Raw genomic sequence first — 17,198 nt, forward strand, 5'->3', positions numbered from 1 at the left:
AGTAGAACGTTCGACGTGACTCGATACTGGGGTTAATTGAGAGTTTACAATAGAGCAGAGGTAGGACCACTGGGTGGGCAGAAGTCGAAGGAAAACGAGGTTATGACCTTTATGCTTTTCATCGTGCGGCTCGGAAGTAATTGCGTTGTCTTGTCGCGTAATTAGAAAGAGCAAATGGAAAATGTGGTCGACTGGGTTGTTCACGAAAATTGAAAATTCCGCGCGTCGATAAAGGGTCAGGATTCCTACTGACCTGATCGGGCATGCCAATTTGCAGAGCTTTGATTCTGCGAGGTGACTCTACGCTCTGACGACCGCGGACGTGGTACGCTTTAACTCGGAATGGACCATTTCCCTGGGGAGCAAAGCTCAATTCGAACGATTCGTACTTGGAGGGTTTGATAATGGTGACGTCAAAGTGCTTTTATCTTCAATGACAATAGAACGGACGGATTCGAAGAGGATGCACATTTCATTCGGAGATTCACGTGCACTGGTGATCGTTTTTCGACTCATTTACCGAGAATGAAACAGAAGGATGTTGCTCGCGGTATAACATTTACCGATCGTCGTCGTCTACTTCATTTTACAATCAGTTACCTAGCATTCTTTCACTTTCTATAGAGACATTATGTTTTAACAGCTGTCTTTTATCGTCATTTTACCGATTTAACACTATTCAGTACGTAGGTGTCCAATTAGAGTTAACTGTCCGCCATAACGATTCCTTTCGTAAGGGGTAATTCTTTTCCACAAATTGAAACAAAGCAGAGAATTAGGAAACATGCATTTCTTCTTTGAAAATTTAATTATTCAATAACTAAGAAATGTGAAATTCTGAAAATTTGAATACTTAAAAATTTAGGGATTTAGAATATTCGAGTATGTTACAAATTGTTAGCAAAATCATTGCTCTAAAGATTTAGTTTAAAGAAAAAGCATATCAAGCATCGACACGGTCTTATATAAAATCATCTCATGAATTTTTTTCGTCGTTTCTCTTTTACTCTGAAAGTTACGACCGGTGTTATTAGTCGCGACGCCGCTGTCGAAGTTTGGAAAGGCAAAAACGAACGAACGCGAAACGGAAATTGAATGCGTTCCTATGGCGTAAAAATAATGTCCCACTTTTAGAAGTTTGATCGGGCGAAGCTCCCGCCGCCAAGGAATCGCGATGGTATTCGACTGCGATTTCTGGAATCGCTCCTCAGGATTGACTTTGCCCGCAGTAGGTGGCATACTTGCGGTTACACGCTCGGACCGATCGTGGAAATTGAGAAAACTTTATTTGCTTCGATATGGTTATGAAAAACATCGCGATGCAGGAAATAGGAGTTGCGAGAATTTCTATATCGATGCTAAAGCAAACAGAGATGCGCTTCTGATACCACTCATGAACTTAAACTTATTTTCTCTGCGCAGTATCAGTATTTCGATTTCATAAGTTTCAATCAATAAAACAGTTTGTTACTATATAAAGCAGGAGAAGAATATTTAACGTCTCTACCATGTGATACCATTAGCTAAAATACTTTACTGCTTGCAACGCCTAATGCAATATTCATGGATTACTAATTATATTTTACACGAACGTGTTCACCTCTACAGCATTTTTAATAATAATAAGTAGGTTGGCAGAGCATGGCACTAAGAGTGTCTGCCAGTAATCGATGCAGACGTTTAAAGCCATTAATCTTTCCATCTGACTGATCTCAAAATGGCAGAAAACGTTAGAGGAAATATCAATGGTATCCCCGACTTGGGGGAACTCTGGTTTTCCTCTCATTCCTGCGGTCGCTACATTTTCAGTCTATTTCTTCGTCCCTGTTGAATCGTGCATTTGCTTAAATCATCGCGCCATCGTTTCGCCGACACATGTCTAATCTAAATATTTACTCGACCGAGACAAGCTGGCTAACATCGCGTTCGTCTTAACTTTTCCAAGGAAACCGGCCTCAGTGTTCTCGATCTTCCATCAGTTCGACAGTTAAAATTATCGCGAAGATACGTGTGTGGTATCGTACCTATCAAAAGCCAGCGCACCGAGTGGAACACGTGTCACTATAAATTTCGAACTCGAGATCTATCTAACGTTCGTGCACGTATTAACTACGCAACACGACTAATGAATTTATTTGTTCGGGCAGTAGTTCTACTCTTGTTCAATACAATCAAACAGTACAATCGATAGTTTAATGATATAGTAGAAAACAGTTTCCCAGAAATGTATACATGTGATAGGTACAAAGATGAAAATCCAGCATTCATTTATTTAAAGAAAATGTAGTTACAAAAATTCTATAAAGTTAAACATCTATGTATAATCCACTTTTCTTGTACAAAGTTTCTAATAAGGGAACTTTGGTATCCAGAAAATTCTGAGTTTTCTTAGATTTTGTAAGTTTTTCACGAGGGAAGTGTCGGGCAATTTTCTGATTTAAAAAACAAGAATTAAAATTCTCGGGAAGTTGAAGATTCACAGTAATTGGGAATATAAAAGTACATATTAATTTTTGTTCTTCAGGTGAACTCACTTTTGTTGCACGATAGCTAGCATTTTCCAAAGGCAACGTTAATGCATTGTCAAAGAAAGGTTATTGCTAAAGTTTTCTCATATGTGCCTATTTTGAATATAGGTTGACGAGATTTTTGCATAAAGGTTGTACAAAGCAGTCGTGAACCCTAGATGGTTTAGAATTTTATCAACGATAGGTAAACCTGTTTCTATAGGCGCGAGATTCGAGAGGGCGAAGAAAGCTTCCTGACTCACGTTTAGCTATGGTTGCTGTTATTTCGCCACGGTAGTGGGTGGACCTTGCGCCTCGGAGTAAATTGCAGGAGGGAAGCAAAGGGCTAACTTGCGATAAAACTTTCATACGTGTTCCGTCGTGCATCTATTTATAGGAAATTTTGCCCTTTAAAGGATTTTCGTGTCCATTTAGCCTTAGAAGTTCAGCAAGAAGTAGAAGCTGCAAAGTTTTAGAAACATATAACGCGCAAAAAGTTTAAACCACTCACGCGTGCTACATGCGTTTACATTTTTCTTCGCGTCAATCTGGAGCTAATTCTAATTCGAAGCATCAGACGTAAACAAAAAGTGCAATTTACATACAAACCTTCGCCTAGAAAAGAAACCTTAATTTGCATAGAAACGCCGAAATGCACATGAAATTCCTTTTAATTAGACTAGATAAATTCAACAGTAACGAGTCCGAGTATTACGACGAAAGTTCCAGTTCCTTAGGCAAAGAAAAAAAAAAACGAATTTACGAAAGTACGCGCGCAAAAGTCGAAGGCAGCGGGCAAGTTCAGCGGGCACAATGGCCAATCGGCGGCGCAACGTTGAAAGAGCGGCTTAAAAAGTAAAGAATTAAACATGAGACAGCTAAAGGACGTTCCAACTCCAAAAATTATTCCGATGGTATATAAACGCACCCACACAGAGGGGCGCTCGACCGCCGAAACTGCTCAGTCCTAATGTCTTTTCTCGGCGGCTTTTGAAAGTTCGCTCATTTATATCTAGACAGTGCGGAAAGCGCGGTCGGTTCAGTCGTTTTGGGTACTGAAGCCCCAGAGAAAATTTTCTTCAGTTGCATTCAGCTGGCATTAGCGTCCTGCGCGGGTAGTAAAAGAGACAGCATTAGAAAGAAAGGAAGAGGCGCGGGGGGGGGAAAGAAAAACGAGAGGGTTAGGGACAAGAGGGGGGAGCACAAGGCGAGGGGGGCACACGACGAGGCGCTCTTCTGTCTCTTTTGATCTGGAAGGAAAGCGGGAGTTTGCAACTCCATTCGCGGAAAGGTTGCGGACGGTAGAGGGGGACATAATTCCAACAGAGACTATGTCGAGCCAACCAAGTTGGCCACCTCTACGAGCTGCCCTCAAAGACTCTTCCGCTAATTTGATGATCCTCCAAAGGCCTGGGCTGCAATCTGCCGCTCGGCGCAGATTCTCTCTAGACATGGACCCTCGGCCGATCTCTTCGTCTTGTTCTAGTCTAGGGAGAAATGTCTCTGAAGAGGTTACCGTTAAGGTTCTTCACTTTTCCTTTCATTCTGCTCGGCCCCTTTTTCCTATGCACAGGTGAAATGACAGAGCACGCCGAGCTAGAGTCGCTTAGGGATACGTTTAAAGGGCTTCATGCGCTGCGAGTGCTTGAGGGCGTAAGGTCATTGAGATAAGTTGATTCGTTGAATTCCTGACTGGGCTTTCAGCGTATGTTTCTTAAGGCTGGACAGGAATCTTAAGTGCAGGTTCTTGAAGGAAAGGTTAGTTCGTTTATAAGATATTTGCTTCATGAGATAACCAATAGTGTATCTTAACAGACTTTTCTTATATTTGATTCTTCTGACGTGAACTATCTACTATTTATTGCTAGACACAAGAACTTTGTCTATAGGGAAATTTTCATTCATCGTGTAAATTGTCTTTAAATTGTACCTGTCATGTACGAGAATTGTCACATCCTGGCTATTGTTAACTTAGTGTATTGTCAGAGTCAAAGGGTTTTCTAAATGACCATACATTTAGCTAAGAGTGCAGGGTTTTGGACAGCTGCTCCCATGATGTCGAGGAAACACGTTTTAGAAAACGCAATTTCTGTGATGATATCCAGAAATCTGTTAGTTTACTTTCTCCTTCTCCGTCAAGATTTCCAACTGCATATATTATTATTGTTACCGCCTACTCTTGTTGAAACTCCAATAATAGAAGATTTTCTAGCCCATCCGCCTACAAACGTCTTAAACCAATAGCTTTTAACCATATGGCAGCTTTGCTCAAGTTTTACGCAACGACAATCAAATCTCTTTCAAACTCTTATAATAAAGTTTGGTTTAAAAATTAGCTAGTTATAGGAAACTAATTTGACGTACAACTGCGTACATATCGCACACAACAATACCTTTGCTTTTCTATGTGTTACCCTTCGACTGATGACGTGACGTAAAATTGACTCCACGTAACAATGCTCACAACATTACAATTCCAAATGAATGTATTTTACATTTAGTATCAAATTGTGGTCATCACTAGCGTGTTCATCATTGGTGGTACTCCAAAGTAACGTTACCAGTTGAAGATTAATACAATGTGTCCATCATAGAAACTTCCCATTCAAATTAATTGCACCTAGCATTAGCTACCTTATAAATTCGATTTTGGCCAGCCTCAGTTAAAAAAAGGAAGTTTCGATCATCTCTCGATATCCTCTCTAGGGAGCACTATAGCCTCACATATCAAACGTCTCCTACGAACTGCTTAATTTTGTGGACAACTCGTTCGGGTCTCTGGTACTATTGGGATTACGGAGGTCTGATGAGTTTCTGGAGTGGGACCGCAGTACAGGTTGCCGTAACAGAACCCGGAACCTTGTAGGTTCCTGGAAAGGAAGGGGTAGGAGGGGAGTAGAGGGCAAAGAGACGGTGGACATAGAGAACTGGAAGAGGAGCTGGGTCAGCGTCACCGGAGTGTATAATTGGCTTGATTGTCGGGTTCTAATTTGGTTTTCCTTCTGCCTCCTGTCACGGAGGGACGTGTCCAGCCTGCCGCCACTCGCATAGGAAGATCCGGAAAATGCGAGCAATGCGACCCGTTCCTCCAGATCCTTCCATTATTTATAATGCCCTTTAACCTGCTTTTCGGCTAACTTCCGAGGCAACAATTTGACCAGCGCGATTCAAACATTGCTCTATGACAGAATTAAGGTCGCAAAACGGTGGATACTAGATGGACCGATAGTAAATGGTTGTTGAGCGTTGTCCAATGTCTGGATGTTGGAAATAATTAGTTTACATTAGTTATGGTTTTTACTGTGCAGCTGTGATCTGGCTGAGCACGATGCTGCGTTGTAAATCTCAAAATGTTTGGGGAAAGAAAAGTGTGGGGAAAGGAACATCCGACGTGCACCACAAGATGAATTATCGCAATAAAACAAGTGTGCAGAGGTGTAATGTGTGGTTTTTATAAATGTTTCACTCGTTTCGTTCGCGACGTCGTTGTTGGCTTCGCACCAACTAGGCTACACAGCGTCGCGAAATAACGATTCCATATCAGTATGTTGGGCAATTTACGATTCTAGCGACAGCGAATTTAAATGCAACTGGTCAGTTCGTTTATAAAGGTTTAAATTGCGTGATATTAATGCAATTTTCTTTTTCGATGTCATGGAAAAGCTGCAAATAAAGCATGTTTCTGGCACTTTACCGTATACGATAAAACATTTTTTATTAATCACGTTAAAAGTTATCATGTATTCTGTATGTTTACTCCTGTCAACAACGACAATCTTCTCGCTCTATAAAAAGTGACTGTATTTCTGTGAATATTTTATGCTTTAAAGTACCGTAACGTTTCTCTTTTAATTACTATCTCTCTTATATTAATTTAAAATTTGATGAAAATTAATTTTAATATTTCCCTCGAAAATTGAAATCACTAAAATTGTCCGACAATTTGACCGACTTTATAACATATTAACGTATTAGCTTATAAAATTAGAGCAAAATTATTTAGGCAAACTTAACTCTTAACTACTACTGTCGGTTTGCGAGACTGCTACTAATTACTTATTTATATCTATTTTCCTTTCTGCATTAGTGATGTACGAAGCAAGAACAATTGATTTTTGACTTTTTATTTACGATTTTTATGGTAATAATAACGCAATTTATTTATAAACATTTCACAGTCTGTGAGATTGCTTTTAATCGGTTATTAAAACGTAGGTTTTAACAGTTGTGTTAATTAAGGGTTGAACCACGTCTACTTCTCACAATCAGACGCTCGTCTGACTATCATCGACTTATACTACTTTCCACCGTTTTTCCTCCAGTTCATCGATACTTTAGCTAATGTTTTCTATCAACACCGTAAACGATCTTAGTAAATACGTGTCAGCAGAGGCAAGGACCTTCTGAAAAAGATCTACAAAGAAGTCTCTCGGAAAAGCCACAGTTTCTATAATGCGGTCTCGAGTGCAGCATAAAAGCACGAGCAAGACGGTTGAACTCAGGATAACAAACCGCTATCCATCGGCAAGATAAATATTACAGGAAAAGCGTGGTCTCGAGGTTTGTTTTCATTGACCAATGGTACGTACACTTTGCGCTGCAGTTACGCGAGAACAGGGCGAGTGGCGAAGAACAATAAAGTTGAGGCAACACCAACGCCAGAGGAGAGAAAGGTATTTTCAAAGATGACTCGGAAATTGCCTGTCCAATTGAATCGCAAACAATATGAAAATTTGTTCGAGAGTTTTGATTATACAAAGAAGGCTACGGTAGACGGCTTGGGAGGGCGGAGAGACAGAGAGAAAAGGGAGGAAACGTTCGAAGGAGGAACCGAGAACGATATTCTTAGTGGCGCACGGAAACAGTGGGCTCCCATCAGACTTGCAAAGCGGATCGCGTTTTTACTTTCAAATTAAATTATTTTCTCCGTTTCGTGTGCGATTAATGCTCTTCAGACGGTGGGCACTTTTAATCGACGATTTTCGTCGTTGATATTTGTCCACGTGCCCCTCGCCTTTCGTTATTTCATTCGCAGCAGTTCGGTCTTGATAGCAAATAAATGATCAATCGGGAAATATAGGTTAATGGTGGAAACAAATGGCATAGGATATTGCTTCCTAACAAGGTATTTCTGTCTCACGAAATGTTATCTATAATATGATACGTGCTTCTGTTTCACAAAACAATATGTAATTTAATTAATTAGTGTGCCAAAGGATTAATTTAACGATACCGTGAAAGTCTGCTTTCTAATTATTCTAGTTTACCTACACCAGACGTATGCGCGCCATTAATTGCACATATTTTAAGTAAACAAAAATTACCGTTCGCCTAGCCCCGATCCATTTTCGCGAAAGAGTGGCAATAATAATCAGTTGGCGATTTTATGTGAAATCGAGTGGCGAGAATATATCGTACTATCGTTAAATTACCGCACGATTTGTACTTAATAAATCGTAATAAATTCGGCCGCATGTTGAATTGCATTGTGAACATTGCCCCTTCGTATTATATACAATCGCACACGTACACGGCGTAATTATAATAGAACCGGTAATACGCGCCGTTGTAAATTTTCCCACGACGAAAGCGTTAATCCAAACATCACGCATACACGGTGCGCACCGATTATCGTTGCCGCTTACCAATTTGCATCTGTATGGTAGTTACTTTGATTGCGGATTCGTCCCGCTTAAACACGCAGCAAACTGAGCCATAAAACAGCGGTTTGCTTGTCGGTGTCGTAGACGGTTACGCGAGATTCGTGAGACAGTTAAAAGACAAGTTAAGAATCAGGGTTGCCGCATGAATTCCCTCCTTGAGTATACATGCTGGCAGCAATTGGAAAGTGAAGGAAGAAGTAATGGGCGTTCTATTGTATATTTTTGCTAAGGCTTCAGTTGGATCTAGGGCCTAGAACTATATGGATAAGATAAAGTATTGTCTTGTTAGAAACACATTTCTATACTCACCACCTTGATTGAAATTCGCTGTTGTGACAACTGCAAGCCATAAATCTGTGGTTATGAGACAAAATGATTTATGTTATATTTTCAAGAAATTCGAGTTAAGACCTTAATTCTGTGGTTGTAAGATGTAACAACTTATGTCACATTTTCAAAAAAGATCTATAATATAGATTTTATGTTTGCAGAGAAAAGAAAGGACATTAAAAGAATTGTTCTACTTAAAAATAAGGGATCAGGAAGATACAAGTCCATAAGCCATTATTGAAGTTAAAAACTTTAAATGTCAATATTTCTAAAACAAAACTATCTGACCTACGTCGTTTTGCTTTATAACCACAGAAATTTCGCTCGATACACTCGCGGTAGTGCCCTTGTAATCAGAGACTGATTAGTATATTTTTCTTTCACTCTGCGACGCTTGCGTTCCCTGTTGGTACTTGAAATTTAAATAGACGAAATAATAAAGTGTATTCCGTCTTCTTCTACAGAGACGGTGCCGAACGAAATTTGTGTCTTGTATCTGTCACGAGCCCCTTTCTCCACTGCAGCACTCGCGGTGAAGAACTAAGGCGCGTCGAAAAGTATATCAGACGTGTTATAGGAACGCTGTGTCCCCCGAACCATGTGCTTCTAGCCAGACAGCACTGTACCTGTTATTTTTTCCCTCAGCTCCCAATTTCTTCCACCATACCCAAAGAGGGAATACGTGTAGCAACCCTGTCAGCAAGGTTCTGGTTACATTGGTAATTTCACTGATGGGGATGTCATCGGTTTGAAACGCTCGTACGTCTGTACAATCGTTATGACGTGGCACGAGACTTCAGCAGGGACTGTAAAAGGACTCTCGAAGCGGCGCCTATCCGTTACGAGCATAGATGGAAACTGGGTCGCATGTATTTCGAGAATTGTCCCTTATCTCTCACGGCGCGTAACCACGAATTCGTTTCTCTATGAATTTCAATCGAATCATCCGTGTCGGTGCCATACAGACGCCCACAGATGCAACTCGGGGTATCGTCGGAGTTGACTTTAAATTCCGGCTGTTCATCAACGATTGGCTAAGCAAAAACCTACTGCCTTTGTAACGCCCGCTCGTCCTCGGAATGAATAATGTTTTAGAAGAACTGCTGTAGCTAGCTGGTTCTTGCGGTTTGAGGAGGTTCTTCTGTAAAGTGAAAGAATACGCTTTTAAACTCTGCGATGGGATCTGAAACCCAGAGCGTGTGTAGTGTTGGGGAAGCGAGGAGGAACTGGAGGAAGTGTAGGTTGAGGCTGTGGTTAGTAGAACAAGAGTGTATAGGGTCAGACTAACTTGCTGAGTTCCCTTTCCCTTTAGAAGCTGAAGCTTTCTGAGAGAGGTAATTTGTTGATAAATTTCTAATGTCTTTACTAGTGGGGATATAAATTTAATAGGATTTTCATATTCATCACGTTAGACATTTTTTTAGAACACGTTCCCAATCGACGGTCCTCGGGTCCTGGGATTCATCACGACCCTCTTACCTAAAGACATAGCCTTCGTCACTCCGTGGCTGAATCCTTTAGGAACAATATTTTTATTCTTTATCAATAGGACATTGGGGCTCTTACAATCTTCCAACACTCGCTTTTCTTTCAAACAGTCACACAACACTCTATAGGTGGAAGGGCCAATGTAGCCATCAGCCATCAGCTATCAGCTGCCAACAGGACTGTTTAGTCTCATTCATGGCCATGGCCAAATCCATGGCCACACACCCTGAGTCCTCACCATAAACCCCTCAAAAGCCAAGCATCGTTCAATCACTCGTTTTCAAATTCTCTCTAAAAGTGCATGGTCCTTATCAACTATATCTTGGAACTAATTAGGGTTAACCAGTTTCATTTTCATTCACTTTCACTTATATCTCTGACGAAACGATGCTAATAAACTCCCAACGCATTTCTCTTCAGAGAATGGTTCTTCGTTATAATCCTGATCCATGAACCACCACCAAAGGAGCACTATGTATTATACTTAAATTTCCAGCGAGTCGATTGAAGGCGTCATCCGGCAGGAACGGAAACGCGCGAAATGGCAGGGAAGAAAGGAGAAACGAGGGACACGATAGGGCACTTAGCGCGCGGTTTATCCTTCAGAAGTGTGAATACGATAGGGTTGGGGGCGCAAAGTTTGCGCTCACACAGCGTTTATATCCTCTGGAGATATGTCTGGCGGTGGGTGGCTAGCTGCTGGCGTTCGGCATGCGTCTCTGGCTGTATGTACCGTTGATATGCGACTGATCAGCCGTACGAAACTCTGTGGTCCGCGTAAACAGGGCAGGAAAAGCCAGTACGTCGACTGCTACGGGGTCTCGCTGAAGGGGCGAGGGCAAGAGGAAGGGAGGAGGAAAGCAGCATAATGCGCACGGTATACCACGCCACTTCCGAATTACTCCGGCAAAATCTCCCAGCGTATTTGCATTCTCCCGCGGCGAACGCAGACAGAAATTAATTGCGTACTTGCGCGGGCAACAATGAAGCACCATTCCCGCGTACAGGCCGACCCATCCGCGCTCTCCTCTCGTCCCTGGAAATCAAAGACATTTTTGGTCGTCGACGGATGCCCAGACACCGTTCAAGTTTCGTTTCGACTGGTTCATTCAAAGTTCCTCTCGGTGAAAAGACGCGGTGAAATTTGCTTGACCACGAGTCACACTCTGCTATGGGTCATCGGAGGGAAGATATGCTGGGAATTGTAATATTTGAGGCATTTGGTGGTGTAGGACTTTCGTTGGATACTCTTCTTTCGTATAGTGATCTTAGAGAAAAGGAAGATTTGGAAGTGGTATTTGCAATTTTTTCTGAGCGAAATTTGTGAAAGATAAAAATGGTAATATGTTGACAATTTCAGCTTTGTTTTAGTACATAAAAACGAGATGACTTGGTTGAGAGCTTGTCAGGTTGAATTGGTAGGACTGATCGAATCAGTATGTTTGTACGTACATATGCCAGTACTGTACAAATTTAATTGTAATAAGTTGGCAGGACTGATTTTGCACAAACTATTTTCAAAGAAATAAGTGTTATTATCAAAAACAGGGGAATGTTCTTTCTATACCTTTCTTTCCTCTAAGATAGTGATATCTCTAAATTTCTATTTTGTGTAGGTAACATAGAATGTTTCGAATTTACAAGATCTTAGTGTCATATTAAAAAAAGGTGTAGGATAAATTTATTGAAATTCGAGTTGAAGTTCGTAGTACAATATTAGAAAATACTTTTTTAAGAATTACATTATAAAATACTATGAAAGATCAGAATTTATAGGAATCAAATATTCCAGGTTACAAATTTTACCATGTAAAACGCTTTAAAGATACAAAAGAAAACATTATCAATGAATGCAAAATTTCGCAGTCGGTAGGACTCGAACCTACGCTCCCAGAGGGAATCTGATTTCTAGTCAGACGCCTTAACCACTCGGCCACGACTGCTACGTGACGGACACAATCTCCTTCTTCGTGTCCTACTTGTTTCTTCCACTTCCACTGTGACAATCTACGCAAGAAATTTCACTATCGTACCTCTCCTTTTCCACGTCTCATACAAATACTTCTTTCAACCCCGATAAAATTGCCCAAAAGTCGAACCATCAGTTAACGGAAATCAACCTCAGAACATAATAGATACGTATACAGTATAACTAACTCGCTTTCACGTCGCGCACCACAATAGTGCTCCGTTAAAGGAAGGCAACCATAATTCAGTACATTAAAGCCGCGTGTACCAAATGGCACGGTAGTTAACAAGCTAGTGTTGTTCGAACAATCGATTCGATTAAAATTACGTGGAACGGCGGTCGGGGATTTGTAAAATAATACCGTAGGAAAATAAAATCTCGCGGAGGTTCCCGACCATTAAGCTGTTAGCCCGATTCGACAGTGAGCTTCCGTGTTATTTAAATTCGCCGGTGTAGCCGATTGAAAATCACGATCATTGTAATTACCATTGCACGCGCACGTGCACGGTGATTTATGGAATCATGAAATTTAGCCCCCATTGTCGTACAAATTCGCGGGCCAGCGACGAGGAAGTTCGGACGGTGGATTAATGATTCAGCGTTTATTTAGCGATGCAGCGATAGCGGTTGCGAATTCGTATACAAAGGAAACGCACGGTGGACCTTTTAGGCAGGGAGAAACGGTGGCGCGAGACCGTGCCGGAAGTAGGCGATATCAACTACCGGTGACACCCTTCTCGCGGCTGGTTCGCACTCCGTCGTAGGGTTTACGGGATGCTTTTTGTTCAAAGCCATTAGGAGGCCCCGCGCTGCCCGGTTGCTTTTCCTCGCGATAATAGCGATGACCACGTCATGTACGACATGGATTTTACCATTAACGTTGCTGGCGCGGGCCCGAGGCGGCGGAACATTCGCATCGAACCGTGGGAAAAGTTTACGAACCGTGTTAATGGGGGAAAAACGAGATTTCCTTCAGGCAGAGTATTACTTTAAAGTAGAACGATTAATCTTGTTCTTGCTGCGACGGACAGTGCCACCGTAAATGCTCTTTCCTCGCGTACTTTCGTCTCGCCGCGACCCTTAAACTTTAGCGCAGTGCGATTATGAAATACGGTTCAATCACGCGAACGCTGTAAATAACGCGTTATCTCCTGCGACGCGAGGTGACAAATCGCGCTCGGTTTTGTCGTTTCTTGCCCGACGAATTACAACGACACAGCGTGAAACCGTTCTCTCGCACCGAGATCGAGCTCGTCGCGTTTCCCTTCTCTGACTCTTCCTCGAAGTTTTCGCTTCCGCATAATTACTTGTCTTCGCGGGGTGGCCGACGCGGGAAGCGGGAGGAGATGTAATCAGCAATGGAATGATTCCTTAATTGACTTAATCATAGTACGCTTCATAATAATTATTTTCCCGTGATTGTACTTCCTATTATGACGAACTCTGAAGTTCCCTTCGCGCCGCGACCTGAATACGAATATCACACGGTGGGGAGTAATCTTTAGAACCTTGACCCGTTTATGGAGAAGTAGACTTAATCCGTAGCGCACACATTGTGTGGTAGAAGCGCGAAAATCGTCGACAGTTTTTGTCGACTGAGATACTGGTGAAGGTGGAATTATGGGAAGTGTATTTAGTTTAATTTTGTAGTATGTTTGGATGTCCATCATAGAATTTAATTTTTAATAAAAAAAGGTAGTGGATTGAAAATAATTTAAATATCTACATTGATTTATTTATCTATTTATTTATTTACGGAGTAACTCTTTGATACATAGTGAAGTAAATTCAGGAGGTACAGAGAAAAAAACAAAAACGAAAACATTAGTAGGAGTACCTATATAAGTTATAAACAAGAGTCCTACGTAGTAGAAGTTTTAAGGGTAGTATGAACTGTTCAAAAATATTCATTTTCGAGTGCAAATGGTTAACATTTATAATCATGCGTTTGGTACGATTAAAATTCGGTATAATTTAGTGCGTAATGACGGAGAATTACGAAGTCGTTTATTTGGTATATGTAATAGGAACAGTTCAATAATTGTGGGACATGAGATTTTGTCTTTTAAGATGTTGCTCGCAAATAAGATATCAGAAGTTTGTTTTCTACTTGTAAGTGTTTCTAGACTGAAATCATGAAGAATAACTTCAGACTTAGAAGAAAGAAGAGCATAGGGCAGCCCCGTGTTTGACAGCACGATGCAAAAATCTGTGCTGGACCGATTCAATAAGATCCAAGTGACAATTATAATGAGAAGGCCAGCTAATACAACCATATCTACTCTAAGATACGTCTGACCAGACTGCAACAATAGAATAAACGAAGAATCTCGGTATTATTACAAAACTTTCATACTCTGTGAATAAAATCTAATGAATTGTAGGTGTTAACAGTAAAACATTATTCATGTGCAATTTATAAAATATTGATATTTCATTAACGAGTGTTTATCTAGATGATTTCTTCGTAATCAGTTAACAAGGAGGGGTTGCTAAACTCTCAATATTGAATTGATTTTCAGTTGAATTATTTAACAAGGAAGAAAACTAGAAAGTGGACACAACTGACGAAAAATCTCATTATTTCTTTTTTATTTCTATGCTTCATTGAAGAAATTAAATTTTCATAAAAATATTGCTAATAGAACTTCTCAAACACGACTTCATTCACTACACTTACTATACTTGCATCTTCAAGTTTTGACTTATTTCACGTCTCCTAGTATTTCGTATCTCCATATTTCCTTTAAAACGTCGTCTCAGTTTGTGTGAAATATGTCTCCTAGGCGATCAATTCGTCGTCGTATTTTCATTTGGTTCTGTCTGTTTTTTGGGGTTCACTTTGCCAGAGAAGCCGGAGAGTCATCCCCTTCGGCGACTTGTTTCGGGTAATTAAATCCAGGCAACCCAACGAGATGTCGGAGCCTGATAAATGAAGTGTTCCAGCAGGATGAGGGAGGCCCTCTTCGTGAGGGTCGACACAGTGGCGAGCGGAGAGGTCGTGCTAGCAAGGGGTCATGTGAATATTGCAGGACTTCGCACTTCTCATCGCTCGTCGTCAGGCTTGTCGGCACGTTATTTCACGTCGAGGACTGTTATCATTTTAAATTATACAGTTTACGGTTTGTTTAAGCCACCCGTATTAGTTTTTCTTCGCTTAAAGGAATACTGCGGGCTAATTCGATTTCCTCGCAAGTTCCGTTGCGCCAGACTCCCGCTAATATCATTACCTTCGTAAATTACAAAATTCTACAAAGCACGACAGCAAGAAATTTCATCTCGAGGGATAATTGCGAGAAGATATAGCGACGATGGTCGGACAGAAAAATTTCCTATGTCCCTCTGTGGTTTGCAGGAGAGAATTTTCTTCCGCTTTATTTCTCTTTTTCGAACGTCGGATCTTGTGAAAGGCTTCGAAACAACAGGATGATGTAACAACGATAGATAAAGAGTAACAAATGTCGTTGGTATTCTTCGGCTTTCTGATGTTAACGAACGCGTCAGTTTCAACGAGCTAAAATAACGAATAGTTCGATGTTTGAGGTACGACGATATTCAGCACCGATTCAATGCTACCTGCATGAAATATGACGAGTCTCTATACGATACGATAAATAAAATGCGTTTTTCATGTACCGCCGTCGTATCCTATATAGATGACATCCACCCCCTCTCTCTGCCTCCAGTATATTCTGTATTTGCTGTATTCACGGCAGCGGGTTGCATTTATACTGGCAAAGCCGCGAAGGCGCCCCTCTGACGAAGGCATACTTAATTCAGGCGGCTCACGGTTTCGACATTGTACGTGTTACATCGCGTGTGCCGTATGCACGCGTTCCTAGCCAGTTCACAAAGACAAATTTCAACAGTAAACACGACTGGATCTGTGCCAACTGTATTTTTTCCCGAAACGTTATCGCGCCAAGCTTATCCGTCTAGCATTACTTTTCAGACCGTGATTAATAATTTTCGTGTGCGCCTACGCCGCGGATATATAAAACGCATTGTACGACGCGATAAATCTGGATTTTAATATATTGCTGCGTACAACGCTGCTTAAAGTTTAAGCCCCGTCTGTGTTTTTTATGTTTCACGAAGCGATCGTTTGTTGTGAGCTTTTGATAGTGTGTCAACTAGTAGTGGTAGGTAATTACGTAAATGGCAAAACGGAGAAGTTTAAAGTGCATTTATGACTTGTGATAACATGGTAAAACATGGTAGACCTTTTAATATTCAGTTTTCGATATTACAGATTGCCACCATTATTTTGTCGATTTATGGTATCAAAAAAGGGGTAAGAAGTGAAACAGTATTTTATGAAGAAGAGGAAAAGGAGGTTAATTAGAAAACAGTTTTGTACATTTTCAAAGTGTATATTATTTGTGAAAACATCAATAACTTGAAAGGACCAGCAAATTTGAAAGATTCTGCAAATATCAAAAACACGAATTTATTTTTAGTCCAACTATTTTTGAATTTCGAAATACATATTTTCATAGGTGCTTAAAATGAAATCGTTAAATGCTTTTCCCTCGAGGTTCACGACTACAGTTACTAGTTTCCTACCATACTAAACGGTTTACATTCTATTATTGGCAGACCGACATTACAGCGTTTATGCTTGGAAAAGTATATTTGTAGTTCACGATAGGTGCAACGTATTATATCAGATTTTCCATTAACCGCGTACGTTCGATTACGAATCCGTCGTAATTCAAAGGTTCGCGATATCTGTTGCCCACGGACATATTTCAACATCGTTCTCAGCCATGCGGCCTATAATCCCAAAGGATTTGTTGTACACATGTTCGTCCCGTGCAAACTGTCCTCGAAATGCTCGATGTCCCCCCTATGTATCCACCGTGGGAAGATCAATGTCGCGTGTTCGGTTACGAATGTCGGATGATTTCTGGTCGCACCTGCGGCCATTTGTGAAGTTCGTGCTTCTGGTTCTATCTTGTCGATAGTTTCGCATCGATCCCCGAGCGAAATTGATCCCAGGCGTACGTGCATACATTTAAAAACGTCATATTCCAGGCTCTTTCGTTAACCCAGAGAACCTGGTCCCGCGTGATCCGTGACGCGAGAGGCATCCAACTTCGCCAGGGAGAACGTCCTTCCCTCCATTTTTCTTAACCACTTGATGCCTTTTTTTCGACGAATCTTGGTCGTTTTTCCGCGGCACCGCAAAACGTAATATCCCCACAGCGTGCGTCTCACAGGCTACCAATCTTCGCAGAT

At 41.1% G+C, this 17,198-nt stretch overlaps 1 protein-coding gene and 1 non-coding gene across 3 annotated transcripts in view; one reads left to right on the top strand and one right to left on the bottom strand.

Moving 5' to 3' along the window:
* The window catches only part of Bru3 (CUGBP Elav-like family member bruno 3), a 679,691-nt gene that overhangs the window by 137,038 nt on the left and 525,455 nt on the right, over positions 1-17,198 (top strand). The gene's annotated exons all lie outside the window — the stretch shown is intronic.
* Positions 11,850-11,931, bottom strand: Trnas-aga (transfer RNA serine (anticodon AGA)). The gene has a single exon. It is a non-coding gene; the product is annotated as a tRNA-Ser (tRNA).

This window comes from Calliopsis andreniformis, chromosome 9 (genome assembly GCF_051401765.1).
Source record: "Calliopsis andreniformis isolate RMS-2024a chromosome 9, iyCalAndr_principal, whole genome shotgun sequence".
NCBI classification, from domain to species: domain Eukaryota; kingdom Metazoa; phylum Arthropoda; class Insecta; order Hymenoptera; family Andrenidae; genus Calliopsis; species Calliopsis andreniformis.